The sequence below is a fragment of the Humulus lupulus genome, chromosome 5, assembly GCF_963169125.1.
Source record: "Humulus lupulus chromosome 5, drHumLupu1.1, whole genome shotgun sequence".
Taxonomy (NCBI): Eukaryota; Viridiplantae; Streptophyta; class Magnoliopsida; order Rosales; family Cannabaceae; genus Humulus; species Humulus lupulus.
In genome coordinates, this window is record NC_084797.1 from 12,164,497 (window position 1) to 12,181,565 (window position 17,069).

A 17,069-nucleotide genomic window follows, 5' to 3' on the forward strand; every position below is an offset into this window, starting at 1 on the left:
GCAGTACACATGTAGCACAGATCACCCTATCATGACCCACCAGTCCCATACTATCAAGAATGGAGGTGATCATACCCATCCATTGCTCAGCTCTGAATGAATCTAGGCCTCCCTCAAAGATTGGAGGATAAAACTTCAGGAATCTTCCACAAAGAAATTCCCATATGTTCTCAACCCTAGGCTGAGCTAAAACTGATGCCACCCCTGGCATAACAAAGGAAGATGTACTACCCAACAGACTCCGCTGTTGCTTCAAATACCTGATCTCTTCCTCCTGCCTCTACAATCTTATTTGCAAGTCTGTAAGTGTCTGCTGAACATTCAAAGATGCAGACGAAGAACTGATACCCTGGCTGTAACTCCCAGCCCCTGTATAACTATCACCAAGCCTCATAATCTGCCTTGAATATAAACTTGCTGATTCAATCTGCAGTCAATAACTTGACCCATTAATCATAATAAGCATATCAAGGGCTTTCCCCCACGGGATAAATCTTACCACACCACAACCATAAACCACTTGCAGTGCTGCAAACATGCCCATGGCATTCATACATTACTCATAATCCCTGCTCTTCCAATACTCAAACCATGCTTCCAATCCCAGCATGCAATAACACAATTATATATATTCATGGAGCAGGCAACCATATGATCACAGTCGTATTTATATATATATATTCACGGAGCATATAATCATATAATCAAGAGCCAGGCTCTATCATAATCTCATGCTCCCTAATACAATGTGCAGGTAAAAACATTCACATTTTATTTAAACAGCTATACACATAGCTACAGAAATAACTACCATTCCTTGAGTGAAGCTATCTTCAGTGATGAGTGTACATGCCCAGCTTGTCTTCAGGAACCATAAACCTTGGCTCACTCTGATACCAAGTTGTAACGCCCCAAACTCCAGGGACCGTTACGGTGTGCCTTGTAAACAGTTCTAAACTCGCTAATCGAGTTATTTGGCCAAATGACTCGATTAGCGAGTTTAGCATTGTTTACAAGGCACACCGTAACGGTCCCTGGAGTTTGGGGCGTTACAGCTGATAACTGCGGGATCTATCCCAGCCATGTCTTTATGCGACCAGGCGAAAACCTCCTGGTTTTTTCGCAAAAATTCCACCAGTGCGTTCTTCGTGGTAGGCTCTAAGTTTTTCCCAACCTTTACGACTCTGGTCGGGTCTTCTTTGTCGAGTTGGACCTCCTCCAGGTCCTCGATGGGTCCAACATTTTTTTCAAAATCCCCGAAGCGAGGATCTAGATCTCTATCCTCACTTTGGGCAACACCTTATTTTGTGACTCCATCACCGAATTGGGCTTGTGTATAAACTGCCATCTGCAACCTATCTGAGGTAGCGCTCTTCGACGTTCTACTCTTCTCCTTTGTGATTGAGGCGTTGTAGCACTCCCTGGCTTCCCTCTGGTTTCCTAACACGCGTCCTACCCCCGCGTCTGTTGGGAACTTCATGGCCAAGTGCCACATAGAGATGAAGGCCCGTAGATCAACCATTATGGGCCTTCCAATAACGGCATTGTACGCCGAGGGACAATCGACCACTACAAAAGTGGCGAGAAATGTCCTTGTTGCAGGCACTGTACCCGTCGTTACTGGGAGTTTGATCAATCCGGCGGGGGCGAGTCCTTCTCTAGAGAAGCCGTATATCGTTTGGTTGCAGGGCTCCAAGTCCTTAACGGACAATTTCATGCGTTCCAGTGTTGACTTATACAGGATATTCACTGAACTTCCTGTATCGACCAGTACTCTCTTCAACATCATGTTGGCCATCTGGATGTCCACGACCAGCGGATTGGAATGTGGGAACCTGACGTGTTGAGCGTTGCCATCAGAGAAGGTTATCTCACCTTCCTCTGACCGAGCCTTTTTTGGTGCACGGTCCTCCACAGCCATCATTTCGATGTCCTGGTCAATGCGCAGAGTCCGAGCATATTGTCCCCTGGCCTTTCCGCTATTTCCCGCGAGGTGCGGGCCTCCACAGATGGTTAAGAGTGTTCCAGTCACAGGGGCAGGCTGTAAGGGTGGCGAGCGTTGGCGCATGGACGCTTGCTCGTTGCCATCCGGAGCTTCTCGTTGGGAATTTCCTGAGGCCCGTACGTATCTTCTCAAGTGTCCTTGTCTAATAAGGAGCTCGATTTCGTCTTTCAACTGGTTGCATTCATTGGTGTCATGTCCGTAGTTGTTATGATAACGACAGAACTTGGTAGTGTCTCTCTTCGAAATATCCTTCTGAATGGGGCCAGGTTTTTTGTAAGGCACACTAGAACTTGTGGCCTGATAAACCTCTCCCCGAGACTCAACGAGGGCAGTGTAGTTAGTGAACCGAGGTTCATAACGATTACCCTTGGCTCGTTTGTTGTCGGAGGTGGAAGGCTCGTTATATGGCCGTTTTCCACCATTCTTCCCATTGCCGTTTCCGTTCCCATTGCCTTTTCCGTTGCCATTAGGTTTGGAACCATTGGCGGCTTTCTCGGGTTCGGAAGCCTTCTTATCCTTGCTTGAGGGCTTTCCATCATCAGCAATGGCTTCTTCGAGCTTGATGTAGCGATCAGCTTGGTCTAAAAATTCTTGGGTAGTTCTCACTCCTTCATTTCGGAGACTTTTCCAGAGGGGAGAACGACGTTTAACCCCTGCGGTAATGGCCATCATTTTGCCTTCGTCCCCCACCGTTTTTGCTCCAGCCGCCGCTCGCATAAAGCGCTGGATGTAGTCCTTTACTGACTCCCCATCCTGCTGGCGAATTTCAACCAGCTGGTTTGCTTTGGTTGGATGCACACGACCTGCATAGAACTGTCCATAAAACTCCCTTACGAACATTTCCCAGGAAACTATGCTTGCGGGAGGGAACTTAAAAAACCATTCCTGCGCAGCTTCAGAAAGTGTTGCAGGGAAGATCCTGCACCAAGCGTCTTCGGACACTTTCTGAATGTCCATTTGAATTTCAAACTTGTTGACATGAGACACTGGGTCTCCATACCCGTCAAAGTTTGGGAGAGTAGGCATTTTGAACTTGCTTGGAGTTTCGGCATTAGCTATCCACTGTACGAAAGGAGTACCTTTCCTCCTATCGTGGTCGATGTAAGATGTCCTTCCCCCGACCAGCTGTTGCACTGCCTGGTTGAGGGCGTCTATCTGGGCCTGTACAGCGGCAGGAACCGCTGTGGCCTCTGTTGCCGGGGGGACGTTCTCGCCATGCCGCTCGCGGCGATCGTTGAGTACATCACGCAAATCCTCGTCTCTTCTCCACTGCTCGCTGCCCCCGAGCCGGTTGAAGACATTATTTTGTTTGGGCTGCCCCCCAGCATCCCACCTATTGGGTTGGTCATCTTGAGGTACCTGGCTCCTGCCTTTACCTCTTTCTTCATTCCTTCGGCCAGCGTTCCCCTTGCCTGAGTCAACCTCATTATATCCATGGCCATCTCTGAACCTCGATTGGCTATGGTGGGATCGATTGTTCCCTCGATTTCCATTCCTGGCTTAAACGTCCCGAGCGTTAGAAGGCGGTCTGCGCTGGTCGTGGTGTCCCCGTGCATCATCGTGCCATGGGGGACCCCGGACCGCAGAGCCTAACTCTGAGTCCCTCCTGTTACCAGGGGGATACTGACCTCTGTTCGGTAGGTTTGGCTCATCACCCCTACGACATCTAGGACTACGAGGCTGATACTCGACCCTATTCTGCCTTTGTTGCGGGGGATTGCAGCGACTAGCCTGGGATGGTGGCTATGCCTCTGAGTCCAGCAGGACGTCGTCATGGGGCGCTTGAGGCTGCTCGGGCCTTTGTGGACTTGAAGGCTGGATCGGTGGGCTTGGATTAGGACCCCTCTAGGGTGGCCCATGTTAAGACTGGTTATACTTGATGTACATATTTGTATATTCTGTTTTTGTACAGCTAGCAGTTAATTATTTATGTTAGTGTTAGCTGCAATTATGTTAGTTAGTTAGATCTATTTCTCTTCTGATGTAATCACTATATATACCTCTGTATATTCATTCATTCATTCAATAAGAGAGCATATACATTTTTCACAGTCATTGTCAAAACCTTTACATGGTATCAGTGCCCTTACGATTCTGTTTCTCGTTTGATTCTTGATCTTGATCTTCATTTCTGTTACTCCATGGCTTCTGCTGTTCCTTCTTCCATGTCTTCCACTTCTTTTGCACCTGTTGTTTTTTCTCACAATCTCTCTGTCAAACTCGACAATCACAATTTTCTTCTTTGGAGACCTCAAGTTCTTGCTGCTATCAGAGGCCATATGCTTGAAGATTACATTGATTCTGATTTCACTCCTCCACTGAAATTTCTCACCGATGCTGATCGTGTTGCTGGTAACATCAATTTGGCTTATACTCAATGGAAGCAGCAAGACAATCTCCTGTTTTCTTAGCTACTATCCTCAATGTCCGAAACCATTCTTACTAGAGTTGTTGGATCAGACACCTCGGCTCAGGTTTGGTGTGTTCTTGACACCTACTTCACTACTCAAACTAATGCCAAGATCGATCAATTTCATACTCAATTGAGGAATCTCAAGAAAGGCTCCCTATCTTTGAACGATTATTTGCTCAAGATCAAATTTCTTGTCGATCAACTCAGCTCCGTTGGTCACACTACGACTGCGAAAGACCATATCACTGCGATTTTCAATGGTCTTCCTCCAGAATACGACGTTTTCGTCATCTCCATCAACTCTCGACAATCGTCTTACACTGTTGCTGAAATAGAGTCTCTTCTTCTCTCTCAAGAAAGTCGTTTGGAGAAACACAATCAGGATCTGGATTCCACTCCTCAAGTCAATGCGGCGTATAGACGAGGTGGCTCGGCCTCTTTTTCAAACCCTGGTTATGGTCGTTTTTCTCCATCCTCTCAATCTCAAGGTTCGATACCTTCTTCTGGCTGTGGTACTTTCTGGAATCCGTATGCTGGTGGCCGTGGTCGTTTTCCCAATCCCGGTAGATCATACAGTGAGAATTCCCCAAATTCTTCTACTCCTCCCGTATCACGCCCGATCTGTCAGCTGTGTTCTCGTCCAGGACACTACACATCCAGATGCTATCAGCGATTCAATATGGATTTTCCTGGTTTTGGAGCTCAACCAGTCGACAAGTCATCTTCCTCCATGAATGCTTTGGTAGCTTCTTCAGAAATGGTTAACGACGCTTCGTGGTACCCTAACTCTGGCGCAACGAACCACTGTACCAATAATGATCAGAATCTCTTGAGCAAGAGTCCTTATTCTGGATCTGACCAATTGCATGTTGGTGATGGCTCGGGTCTATCGATATCCAACATTGGTAAGTCTGTTATACAGTCTCTATCTCCTTCCAAACCTTTGTTTCTAAATCAATTGCTGCATGTTCCAACCATTAAGAAAAACCTTATCAGTGTTTCCCAGCTAACAAAAGATAATAATGTCTATTGTGAATTCCATTCTGATTTTTGTCTTGTGAAAGACCAGGTCACCAATCAAACTCTGATGCGAGGGACCCTTAACAACGGTCTCTATGCATTTCCTTCGTCTGAAGTTCATCTTGTTCATCCTAGCTCAGTGCCTTCATCTTCCATGTCTACCAATTCGAATAAGTCATCCTTCTCATCGTTGTCTCATTGTTTTTCTGCTGATGTTTCTACTTCTAAATCTCCATGTAATTCTGAATTTTTGTTGTGGCATAACAGATTGGGTCACCCATCTGCTAAGATTGTAAAATCTATTCTCTCTTCATGTAATCTTCCCCACATTAATAAAACTCAATTTGATTTTTGCTCATCATGCTGTCAAGGCAAAATACATAAGTTTCCATTTCCCATATCCACATCTGAGTATACTACTCCCCTTGAGCTCATTCATTCTGACCTATGGGGGCCAGCTCCCATTTTATCCTCTAATGGCTATAGATATTACATACATTTTATAGATTCCTTCTCTAGATATACATGGGTCTATCTGCTGAAAAACAAATCTGATGCCATACAAACATTTAGAAATTTTAAGACTCAGATTGAAAATGAAATTGGGCATAAGATAAAATCAATTCAAACCGACTGGGAGGTGAGTATCAAGCCTTTACTCAATACCTCATTGAAAATGGCATTAGCCATCGTGTCTCTTGTCCCAAAACCTCTGAACAAAATGGCCTTGCTGAGCGCAAGCACAGGCACATTATTGAGATGTCCTTAACTCTTCTTGCTAATGCTTCCTTACCCTTAAAGTTTTGGGATGAAGCTGTTCGAACCTCTGTCTATTTAATAAATAGACTTCCATCTCCTGTTATTGCAAATTCATCACCTCTTCTTTGTTTATTCCACAAACAGCCAGATTAGTCCAAACTAAAAACATTTGGGTGTGAGTGTTTTCCTAATATTAGACCATACAACTCTCATAAGCTACAATTTCGATCTGAGTCTTGCATCTTTCTTGGATATAGCTATAATCACAAAGGTTATAAATGTCTATCCAAAACTGGTAGAATCTATATATCACGTGATGTAATTTTTAATGAGCATAATTTTCCATATTCATCACCTGCTTTACCAGTAAAATCTCAAAGTCAAATGTCCTCTCCTTCCACGACTTCCATTCCCTTGTTGTCAAAACTTCGTACTACTGTTCCTATTTTTTCAACACCTCAAACTTCAGCATCTCTTCATGCTCCACCTCATTCATTGTCACCTTCTCATTCCCCTAGTCGGTCCTCACCATCTTCTATTCCTTTCCAGCCTCATAATCCATCTATTCCACCTCTTCTTCCTACTTCTTCCGCTGTCTCATCCCCATTACAACAGACTCAGCCTTCAACTAGTCCATCCCCACCTGAGACTATACAAGCAGCTGATCCTATGTTACCAATTCCACGATCTAACCAGAACCAACATTAAATGGTAACTCGTTCTAAAGCAGGGGTCTTCAAACCAAAGGTATTTATTACCTCTAGAGAGCCTTTGACACTTACTGATGCATTGACTACTCCACATTGGAAGTCTGCAATGGATGCTGAAATACATGCTTTAGAACGTAATGACACTTGGACTCTAGTGGAGCTGCCACCAAATCGAAGAGCCATTGGTTGTAAATGGGTATTCAAGGTGAAAGAGAATCCTGATGGCTCGGTTCAAAAGCATAAGGCTAGATTGGTTGCTAAGGGTTTCAATCAACAATTTGGTTTCGATTTTACTGAGACTTTCAGTCCAGTAATTAAACCAACAATTATTCGGGTCATTTTCTCTTTAGCTCTCTCTTCTGGCTGGCCTATAAAACAATTGGATATCAATAACGCTTTTTTAAATGGCCAGCTCCAAGATGAAGTGTTTATGACCCAACCTCCTGGTTTTGAAACCCAACATACTCCTCCATTGGTTTGCAAGTTGAACAAGGCCCTCTATGGCCTCAAACAAGCCCCTAGAGCATGGTTTGAAAGGCTTCGGGCAACATTGTTTTCTCTGCATTTTCACAACTCTCAAGCTGATCAATCCTTATTTTTGCGGTTTGACAATGGGTCACCTATTTTTGTTCTAGTGTATGTTGATGATATCTTGGTGACAGGTAGATCGGCTACTCAAGTGCATCAATTGATCACTCATTTGAATTCTGTGTTTGCTCTCAAGAACATGGGTGATGTTCATTATTTTCTTGGCATTCAAGTGGCCAAAACATCTCAAGGATATCACTTATCTCAGTCAAAATATATCACAGATTTATTATGCCGAGCGAAAATGCAATTTGCTAATGGTCTTCCCACTCCTATGGTTGGTGGTGAGAAACTCTCTGCTTCGGGTAGTGATCCTGTTCAGGATCCAAAGCTCTACCGCAGCTTAGTTGGGGCTCTTCAGTATGCAACTATCACTCGTCCAGAAATCTCCTTTGCTGTTAGCAAAGTTTCACAGTTCATGCACAATCCACTTGAGTCACATTGGAAGACTGTGAAGCGCCTGCTCAGATACCTCAAACAAACTCTGGATTTTGGTCTTCATTTTCAAGCTAGGCCCTCTGTTGATCTAGTTGGCTTCTGTGATGCCGACTGTGCATCGGATCCCGATGATCGTCGATCAACCTCTGGCATGTGTGTTTATCTTGGTCCCAATCTGATATCCTGGTCTTCAAAGAGGCAGCCAACTGTTTCTAGGTCCAGTACCGAGGTAGAGTACCGAAGCTTAGCTACTCTTACTGCAGAAATCACCTGGCTTCAAGCTCTTCTTTCCGAGTTGAAGATTGCCTCACAGCATCCTCCTGTGCTTTGGTGTGATAACCTTAGCATTGTTCTTCTCTCTGCTAATCCCATTCAACATGCACGGACCAAGCATATTGAGCTTGACCTCTATTTTGTCAGGGAGAAAGTTCAGAGAAATCAAATAATTGTTCAACATGTTCCTGCTCTGGATCAAACTGCTGACATTCTCACCAAAGCTCTCTCTCATTCTCGGTTCTTTTTCTTGCGGTCCAAACTAAGAGTTGTCTCTCTATCCACTCTTAGTTTGAGCGGGGGTGTTAAGACTGGTTATACTTGATGTACATATTTGTATATTCTATTTTTGTACAGCTAGCAGTTAGTTATTTATGTTAGTGTTAGCTGCAATTCTGTTAGTTAGTTAGATCTATTTCTCTTCTGATGTAATCACTATATATACCTCTGCATATTCATTCATTCATTCAATAAGAGAGCATATACATTTTTCACAATCATTGTCAAAACCTTTACAGCCCATTGCCAGGTTGGTCAGGTTGCGAAACAGGTGCAGCCTAATTCCTTGCCAGTTGCAAGGCCGCCTCGAGGGCTGCCATGGCTTCGCTCTGGCGGCGGTCCATCTCCGCCTGCCTTTTGCTTAATTCCGCGCGTTGCCGTTCAATCTCCTGCTGCTGCCGCGCCACAACTCCGGTAGCAGTCTCTTGACTGGCTTTCAGACTAGCCAGCTCTTCCTGCAACGCCCCTAGGGTACTCTTCAGCGTTGCATCATCCATTTCTTCCTCCTCAAAGTCCAGATGTGGCTCATCCTCCGCCACGCTTGCAGGGGGAGGAGGAGGTGGATTTGATGGCGCAGCAGCGGCCGCCTGTCCAGCTTTCCTTCCAGTTTTCGCCATTAGTTTTCTCAGCAATGATAAATCAAGCTCTCAATGAAAGCACCAGAATGTTGACCCAGGATTTGGCCAACTGACACGGAGTCAGAATATGCTTGATATGAATGAATGTGTAGAGAAGAATGTAATGACAAAAAGTAATAACAACACGATGTTTTTATAGTGGTTCGGCCCTAGGATCTGGTAATAACCTACGTCCACTTAGACTGTTATTGATATAAAATCAAATGAGTGATCAAAGAACAAGGGTTCAATGAGTTTCACTAACCTCTGAAGAACAATATAATATCACTAGGAGAATTACTATAGTCTCAAATAATTCAAAAGCCAAAAGTCCCTTCCTTGAGCTATCTTTTGCTATTTATAGGCTCAAGGGGGATTACAAAAGATTGTTACAGATATTCTTTCCTGAATAATCGGATACTCAGGAGATTGTGTGAGTTAAATTCGGGATTTACAAAGATCTTCACAGTAATGTTGCTTTGTATGTGGAACCATCGACCAGACTGGTCGCAAGCAAGACTGGGCTGCTTACTGCTTCTAATGCGTCTTCTGGTCGATACTCTAGCAGAGCCTTTCCAGGTATTAGCCACGTGTCCAGGGATCACTTGCCACGTCATCAATGCTAATTTTTTGGATAACAAAGTCAAAAGATGATTTCTATTCTTTTATTGATAATAAAATGAGATTACAAAGAATTTGAGTTTTAATTAGGGCATAAAACCCCAATACTTAGATGCTCGATATTGAGATCACTGATATTGAGATCATTCTCCTTGTTCGGATGTTTGTGCTCTTGATCTATAAATGTTTCTCTTTTCGCTTTGAATAAATTGGCGAAACTCTAGATCGGATATAGAATTCAAATCCGTAAATAAAATTTTATTATCTTCTCTCATTCTAGCCACATCAACATTTTCTCTCAGAAGTTCATTTGTTTCAAAGTTACCATTTTCTATAATGTTAACAAGTTTTTGGCTTTGATCCATTAATTTCTTAAATTTTTCATTACTTTTTTGTTTTTCTTTTGCTTTTTTCACACCGATAGGTCTTTCAGATAAATTAATAGGAACTTCCTCATCATTCATATTAAGATCAAATGAACTCATACGGGTGGGTGCCGGTGTCAGTGATTCTAAGCCAGAAGAAGATTGGGGGGAATTGAAACTACGACCTTATTGTTGGAATCTAGCTGGTGTTGTCATTTGTAAATTTCTCACAATCTTGAAGAATGGACCACACATGATCAAATTTGAACCTTCTTCTGTACTTTGGATCTTGTGCTAATAACATCTTCACTTGATTTAACTATTGAATAATAAATAAATGTTTTCAATAAAATTAAAAACAAGTTACTAACTAAAAATAAACTATAACAATATATACTCACAATATCTTCTTGTGAAGCACCACTTGAAATTTTATTTTCAATTTGGTTAACGCATCTCCTTAATTTTGAAACTGCCGCAAGAATGGTCGTCATTCGAGTTTGCAAATATCTTCTCGGTCGAGGTTGACTACTAAACTGTCCAGAGTGATACGCTAATTCAACTCTTGCCCACATCTGATCTTTGGATTAGTTAATTCCTATGATTGGATTTTGAGAAATGTCAAGATACACATGACACTAATGCACATCTTCTTCAATTGAGTATGAAGGAGTTCTAATTGAAGTCATTTTGAAAGAGAAAGAAGTTGGTTTAGAACTGTGTTAAAGAGGTGTGGTCTTCTTATGTGAAAAATATGTCATTATATAGGGATATAAAAGTTAGATTTCTTAAGATAAAATAATTTGAAATTCGAAGACAAAAATATGATGTGACAATATAATGCCGCCAAAATAAAAAAAATTGATATTTAAATGCAACTATCATAAAAAATTTAGTATTTTTGCTACAAATATCTCTATTCTATATAATTTTTAGCCAAAAATTTAAATTATTATGCAAAAAAAAAAACTAAAACAAATAATTAAATACATAAAAAAATAATCTAACAAATATATATAATTTTTTTAAGAATTATCTATAATTTTAGCCCTAGATAGTTTTAAGTGAAGATTAGGTCACTTTTAATTGTGTAGTTAAAATTAATTATCAATTATTGTGTGTAATAAATGTGTACAATTTAAGTTTATGTCAATCATTATTCTGTATTTAAATAAATACAAAGAGCTAAAAATAAAAATAGAATAGGTAGTGAGATTGAGGAAGTGTGAGAAAATTAAGTGACCCACCTTCTCGGACTTCACTGTTTTTATATTGGGAAAAAAAAATATATCAATCCCTTCTCTCTTTTCCACACTCAACTAGAAAATCAAACACAAAAGACACTAAGATTGAATACCCAAATAATTTTAGACCTAAAATTAAAAACGAAAGTGTAAAACAAAAAGAATCCAAGTCGAGCTGAATTTCCCAAGATCTCAAAGCAATATTCAAAGGCAAATTAAAATGAAGGACTTAAGCGATATGAGGGTGTTTGGTACTTTAACTAAAAAACTGTTTTTTGTTTTTAAAAGCTAAAAACTGTTTTTTGAAAACAAGTTGAGTTGTTTGGCGTTGTTTTCATAAAATAATTTTTTAAAACAAAGTTCCAAATAACAGAAAATTTTGAGAACAACAAAAAGTTGTTTTCTGTTGTTCTCAAAAAAATTTTGTCTATTTTTTTCTCATATCATTTATTTATTATTATTTAACATCATTTATTGTTACATAATTTTCTCTCTCATTAGTTTCTCTCTCTTCAGTGTCTCTCACATCACTTTCTCTCTCATCACTTAATATATTTTCATTTTCTCTCTCATCATTTTTTCTCTATTGTCATTCCTCTCTCATTACTTTTTCTCTCTTCACTTTCTTTCTCATCACATTCTCTCTCATTTTTTCTTGGATCAATTTCTATTTCTTCAAATTTTCTCTCCTTACTTTCTCACTTCTTATTTTTCATCATTTTTTTAAAATTATTTTATCTCATTATTTATTACAAACTTTTAAAATATTTTTCTCTTTGTAAATATATTTGTTAATATTTATTTAAGATTTAAAAAAAATAAAACTAAAAAATCATTTTTAGAAAACATTAACCAAACACCACTTGTTTTTTGAAAACTACAAAAACAGTTTTCTGTTCTCATTTCTAATAACACAACTTTGAAAACAAAAAACAGAAAACAATGCCAAACAGGCCAGTTTCTCATTGTTATGGGTATATGTTCTTCTGAATAATTTTTATTGTTATGAGAGATGATTAGTTTGTAGATGAGAAATAAGAATTAAGAGAAGATGAGCCAAGGAAAAGACAATCTCGCCCTTACCTTAGTATTTAGCTCACATGATATAACTATGTTAAATTTTAATAGTGTTAAGTGAATTGGGGTTAATTGATACTCTTTCACAAATACAGGGATGTAATTGCCTAAAAAAAATAAAAACTCAGGGACTAAATTGACAAATTACGACCAACCAAAGGGGCAATAGTGCTAAAACTAATAAAATATAACATGTTACTCCAACATAACTTATACTTAAATGGGTGTTTGTTTTGAGGAGTTGAGTTACCTTGGAAAGTGTAGGTGAACTTAGGATGAAAGTACAAAAATGTTCACTTTACCCTTAAAATACATATAGGGCTCATGTAAATTATTAACTTTACTCCCTCAAAATTTGAATCAAATATAAAAAATAATTTAGATTCTCATTCCCACGTTTACTTTACCTCGTATCAAACACCCCTAAGAGTTAAGACAACCAATGATAATATCCATAATTAGCCAATGATAATATCACAAATTTAGTTACATTCCCTAGGGCAAAAATAAGTTTCATAACCAATTATTGTCAACTCTTACTATGAATTGGATATTTGAAGTTATTAATTACATACTCTAAAAAAGTACAAAGAAACTGAAAAACCCAACTATCCATTTTCACTTAATGATAGCCTTCTGAATTGAGTTATCAAGTCAAGATAAAATAGATGTAATCAAGAAAGCAAAGAGAGAAAAAGGCCAACAAAGAAAAGAGAAACTGAAAAATCAGAGGAAGTTTTTTCCTTATTTCTCCACTCTGATCATGAAAAATAAATGGGCTAATGACAGGAGTATTAATTTTAGTATCCATAAAATTAAAATTCCAAGGCACCTACTCAATAGTATCAAGAGGAAATTACATAAAATATAATTTTTTTTTTCATTGAGATAAATATTGGGTTTTCAACTTTGTGCATTTTTTTTATGGCTTTTTTTATTTTTATTTTTTACAATTACATGAGATTTTTTCCCCACATTTTTGTAATATTATTTTTGCTTACCATATTGTTTTCGGAATAAGATTTTTAAAAAAATTATGTGGTAGCATAGCCTGTTCAAATTTTTTATAATCTTTTTAGTGACATGGTGGTAATGGTTACCGCCATTTAATAATATCAATATATATATATATATATATTAGTGATATGATGATAATTGGTTACTTAATTAGGTTTGAAAATAAAAAAATATATCTCAAAAAAGGAAGAAAAAAAAACTAAATCTATCGCGATGGTACATAGTTACTTAGCTTGTTGTCTAAAAAAAAAAAATCAGATCTAAACAAAAAAATCTAAACTGATCATTATGGTAATTAGTTACACCTAGGTTTGAAATAAAAAAACTAGTCACATTTGTACCTGTTACTTAGTCAAGTGTGAAAAAAAAACTAGATCTAAACAAAAAAAAATCTAAATTAATTGATAATGTAACCAGGTCTAAAAAAAAAATCAGATCTGATAAAAAGAATCAGTCTCCATGGTACCTACTTACTTAAACATGTACAAAAAGTATTGAACATATTATGATGATAACCGGTTACAGTTAGGTCTGAAAGTAAAAAAAAATGAAATATAAATGTGAAGAAGAACAACAACAACAAAAAGAACAAAAGAATAAGAATAAAACAAGATCTGTAGAAAGAAGAAGAAGAAGAAGAAGAACTGAATCGGCGGAGGTGCGTCACCGTCGGGGATGGGGGCGGGGGTGGAAAAGCATTGTCGGCTGGGGGCGGAGGAGGAAACCAAATGGAGGAGGAGAGAGGAAGAAAGAAGAAAAGAAGGAGAGATGTCTTGAGGTTGAAAGTGAGAGAGAGTTTTGTATAATTATGTTCATGTTAATCTATTTTTTATATTTTATGAAATTGTCATATTTTTGTATAATTACTTGTTTTCCCATAAATATAAAAATTATGTTTATTTTTCCCATGTTTAATGTAAACTTCTATAGTATCAAGTTATCAACATCTTACAATTTTAAGACTCAATCAACAACCCACTTAAGTGAAATAGAAAATATCCGATTTTAGTACCTAAGTACCAAAATCGAATATTTCTCTAACTTGAACTTAAATTTGCATCTTACATCCAAACAAAACTTAAAAAAAAAATTATATTCAAAATAATAATACGAGCTTGTTTTCGTTTGCTTTTAGTTTATAACATTCAAATCAAGTAGGATTAAAATCTCTTTTTGATCATAAGTATACATATATAAAGTAGATCCCAATCAATGTATCTGAGATCATAGACAAACTACAAGGTATAATGATAAAGATTTCAGTACAATTATTATCCAAATACATGAAATGGGAAAATTTACCTACCAGTGATCATAATTTTTTTTGAGATGAATGCTTACTATATATCTCCGAGCACAAAAATATGATTAAATTATATATTTACAGTAGAATTATAATATGTTATAATACTTTTATTTTGATAATATATATATATTTTGAAACGCATTAAACAAAAAGCGCATCTGGTGTAGTGGTATCATAGTACCCTCCCACGGTACTGACCAGGGTTCGATTCCCTGGATGCGCATTTTAACTTTTTTGTTTTTGTTTTAAAATAACAAATTATAACGTTGGTATTATTTTTTATTGTAACTTGGTTGATTCTTTTCTTGCTGACTCATATATGTTTTGTGTATTTATTTCTTATTTATTTTTACTATTTTAGGTAAATATTTATATATTTGCCTTTTTTTTTCTTATTTGATTGTGTTGTTTTCAATTAGTTTTTTTTAGATTTTTTGTTGTTGTTGTTGTTAATGTTTAATTGGTCCGATGTATATTGTTATTTGTGTTGTTTTTTTAGTTTATTTTGAGTTGATGCAATGAATTTGTTTTTTTGATTGATTTTTAGTTGTTTTTTATTTTATAGAAAGAATATTTTTGTAATTAAACTTTAGAATTGTATTTTTTTAAAACTTCAGTTAGTAAAATTGAAAGAAAAAAAAGGGATCATAAAAAATAAAAAATATGTATTTGTTGACTTGTTAAATTTGGCAACAGTCGTATGTGCAATATACGACACCTTTTGAACGAAATAAATGAAACAAATGACAGAATACGATTATCTTAAATAAACACACATGAATTTTATAGTGGTTCAGCCCTGTTCATTCTAATGAACAGTAATAACATAATCCACTTCATCTTTAATATTGAATTACTCGACAATTACAAGCACAAACTAATGAGTTCACTCGTCACTCATACTTTTCTCCCCAAATTCCAAAAAAGAGAGAAGATCCCCCTTGATGAAGCCCTGGGTCCTTTATTTATAGTACCAGGGGCTGTTACATGACTGGTCATACTGGGATCGTGGTTTGGCACACGATTATCAGGCAGTGAAGATACGTGTCCACCTCCCCATGATCATGAGATCGTGGGTCTTCTCGTTGTTTCTTTAGATCGCGGTAGACAATGCACGGTTGAAACTTCTGAGAAAATGTTAAGTCTCTGTCGGTATATGAGACTTAAGTTCTAGGCCCGACGACTAAAGCTTGGGTGCTGGACCTGCGACCTTCTGGCTGTTGGACTTGTTGATCCTCTGGGTGCTAGGCCTATTGATCTTCAGGGTGCTAGGCCTATTAATCTCAGTTTGAACGAAAGTGATTATTTCTCAGTGAAGTGTACTTGGGGGTTTAGGCAGAACACCCCATGAAAGATAGGGTGGGCCGACCACCCAGGTGGCTCTTGGGCCTGCTTAGGCCAATCATCCTAGGAGTTGAGGTCAGGCCGACCACCCCTAGGGGTCCTTGGGCATATTGGGGCCGACTACCCTAAGGCTTGGGGTCAGGCCAACCACCCCTAGGGGTCCTTGTGCATGTTGGGGTCGACCACCCTCGGGGTAGGGGGTCAGGCCGACCACTTCTAGACCCTTGGGTCCGCTTAGGCCGGCCACCCCTAGGGGGTTTAGGCTTGGTCGACTTTTTTAGGTCCTAGACCTATCTGTTTTGCCCGTCGGTATTTTCTCAATACTTTGTCGTTTTTCCCTGCTTGGTGATGTTACGTGTCTCATTCTCATTCGCCACGTCATCCTTGTATTTTTTAGGGATAACATTTGCCCCCCAAGTTTATTGCAATGTTTTCAACATTACGATAAACTTGATCCTAGCCCGAGAAACATACCGTAGCAATACTCAAATAGCCAAGTCCCTCGGGACATTACATAGTACTTTTTTAACTATCGATACTTTGCCCGGTACGAATTTTTCAGGGACAATTAGTAATTCCTAAAAATAATTAGGTTTTTCAAGGAAAATTAATTTCCTAAAAATATAATATATTTTTCATGGAAATTTGAAATCCTAAAAATATAACATATTTTTCAAGGAGATTTAAAGTCCTAAAAATATAATATATTTTTCAAGGATATTAATTCCTAAAAATATAAATATTTTTCAAGGAATTTAAATTTTAACTATATTAGATATTTTTCAAGGAAATTTGAATTCCTACAAATATATTGTCTACCTGAGAGGTTATAAGTAGATCATCTCTCCTCATTCATGCTCCATGCACCACTTTCAAACAGGATCCAAGTCAGATTTTTCCAGTTCCTCATCAAACTCAGATCTTTGGTAAGTACTCTCTTCTAATTTTCACATCATTTAATTTAAATGTGCTTAGATTCATAAGAAACACTTT

The 17,069-nt window shown here is 38.4% G+C and overlaps 1 non-coding gene across 1 annotated transcript; it reads left to right on the forward strand.

The window, feature by feature from the left end:
• The first annotated feature begins 14,884 nt into the window (after positions 1-14,884).
• On the forward strand, positions 14,885-14,955 carry TRNAG-CCC (transfer RNA glycine (anticodon CCC)). The gene has a single exon. It is a non-coding gene; the product is annotated as a tRNA-Gly (tRNA).
• The last annotated feature ends 2,114 nt before the right edge of the window (positions 14,956-17,069 follow it).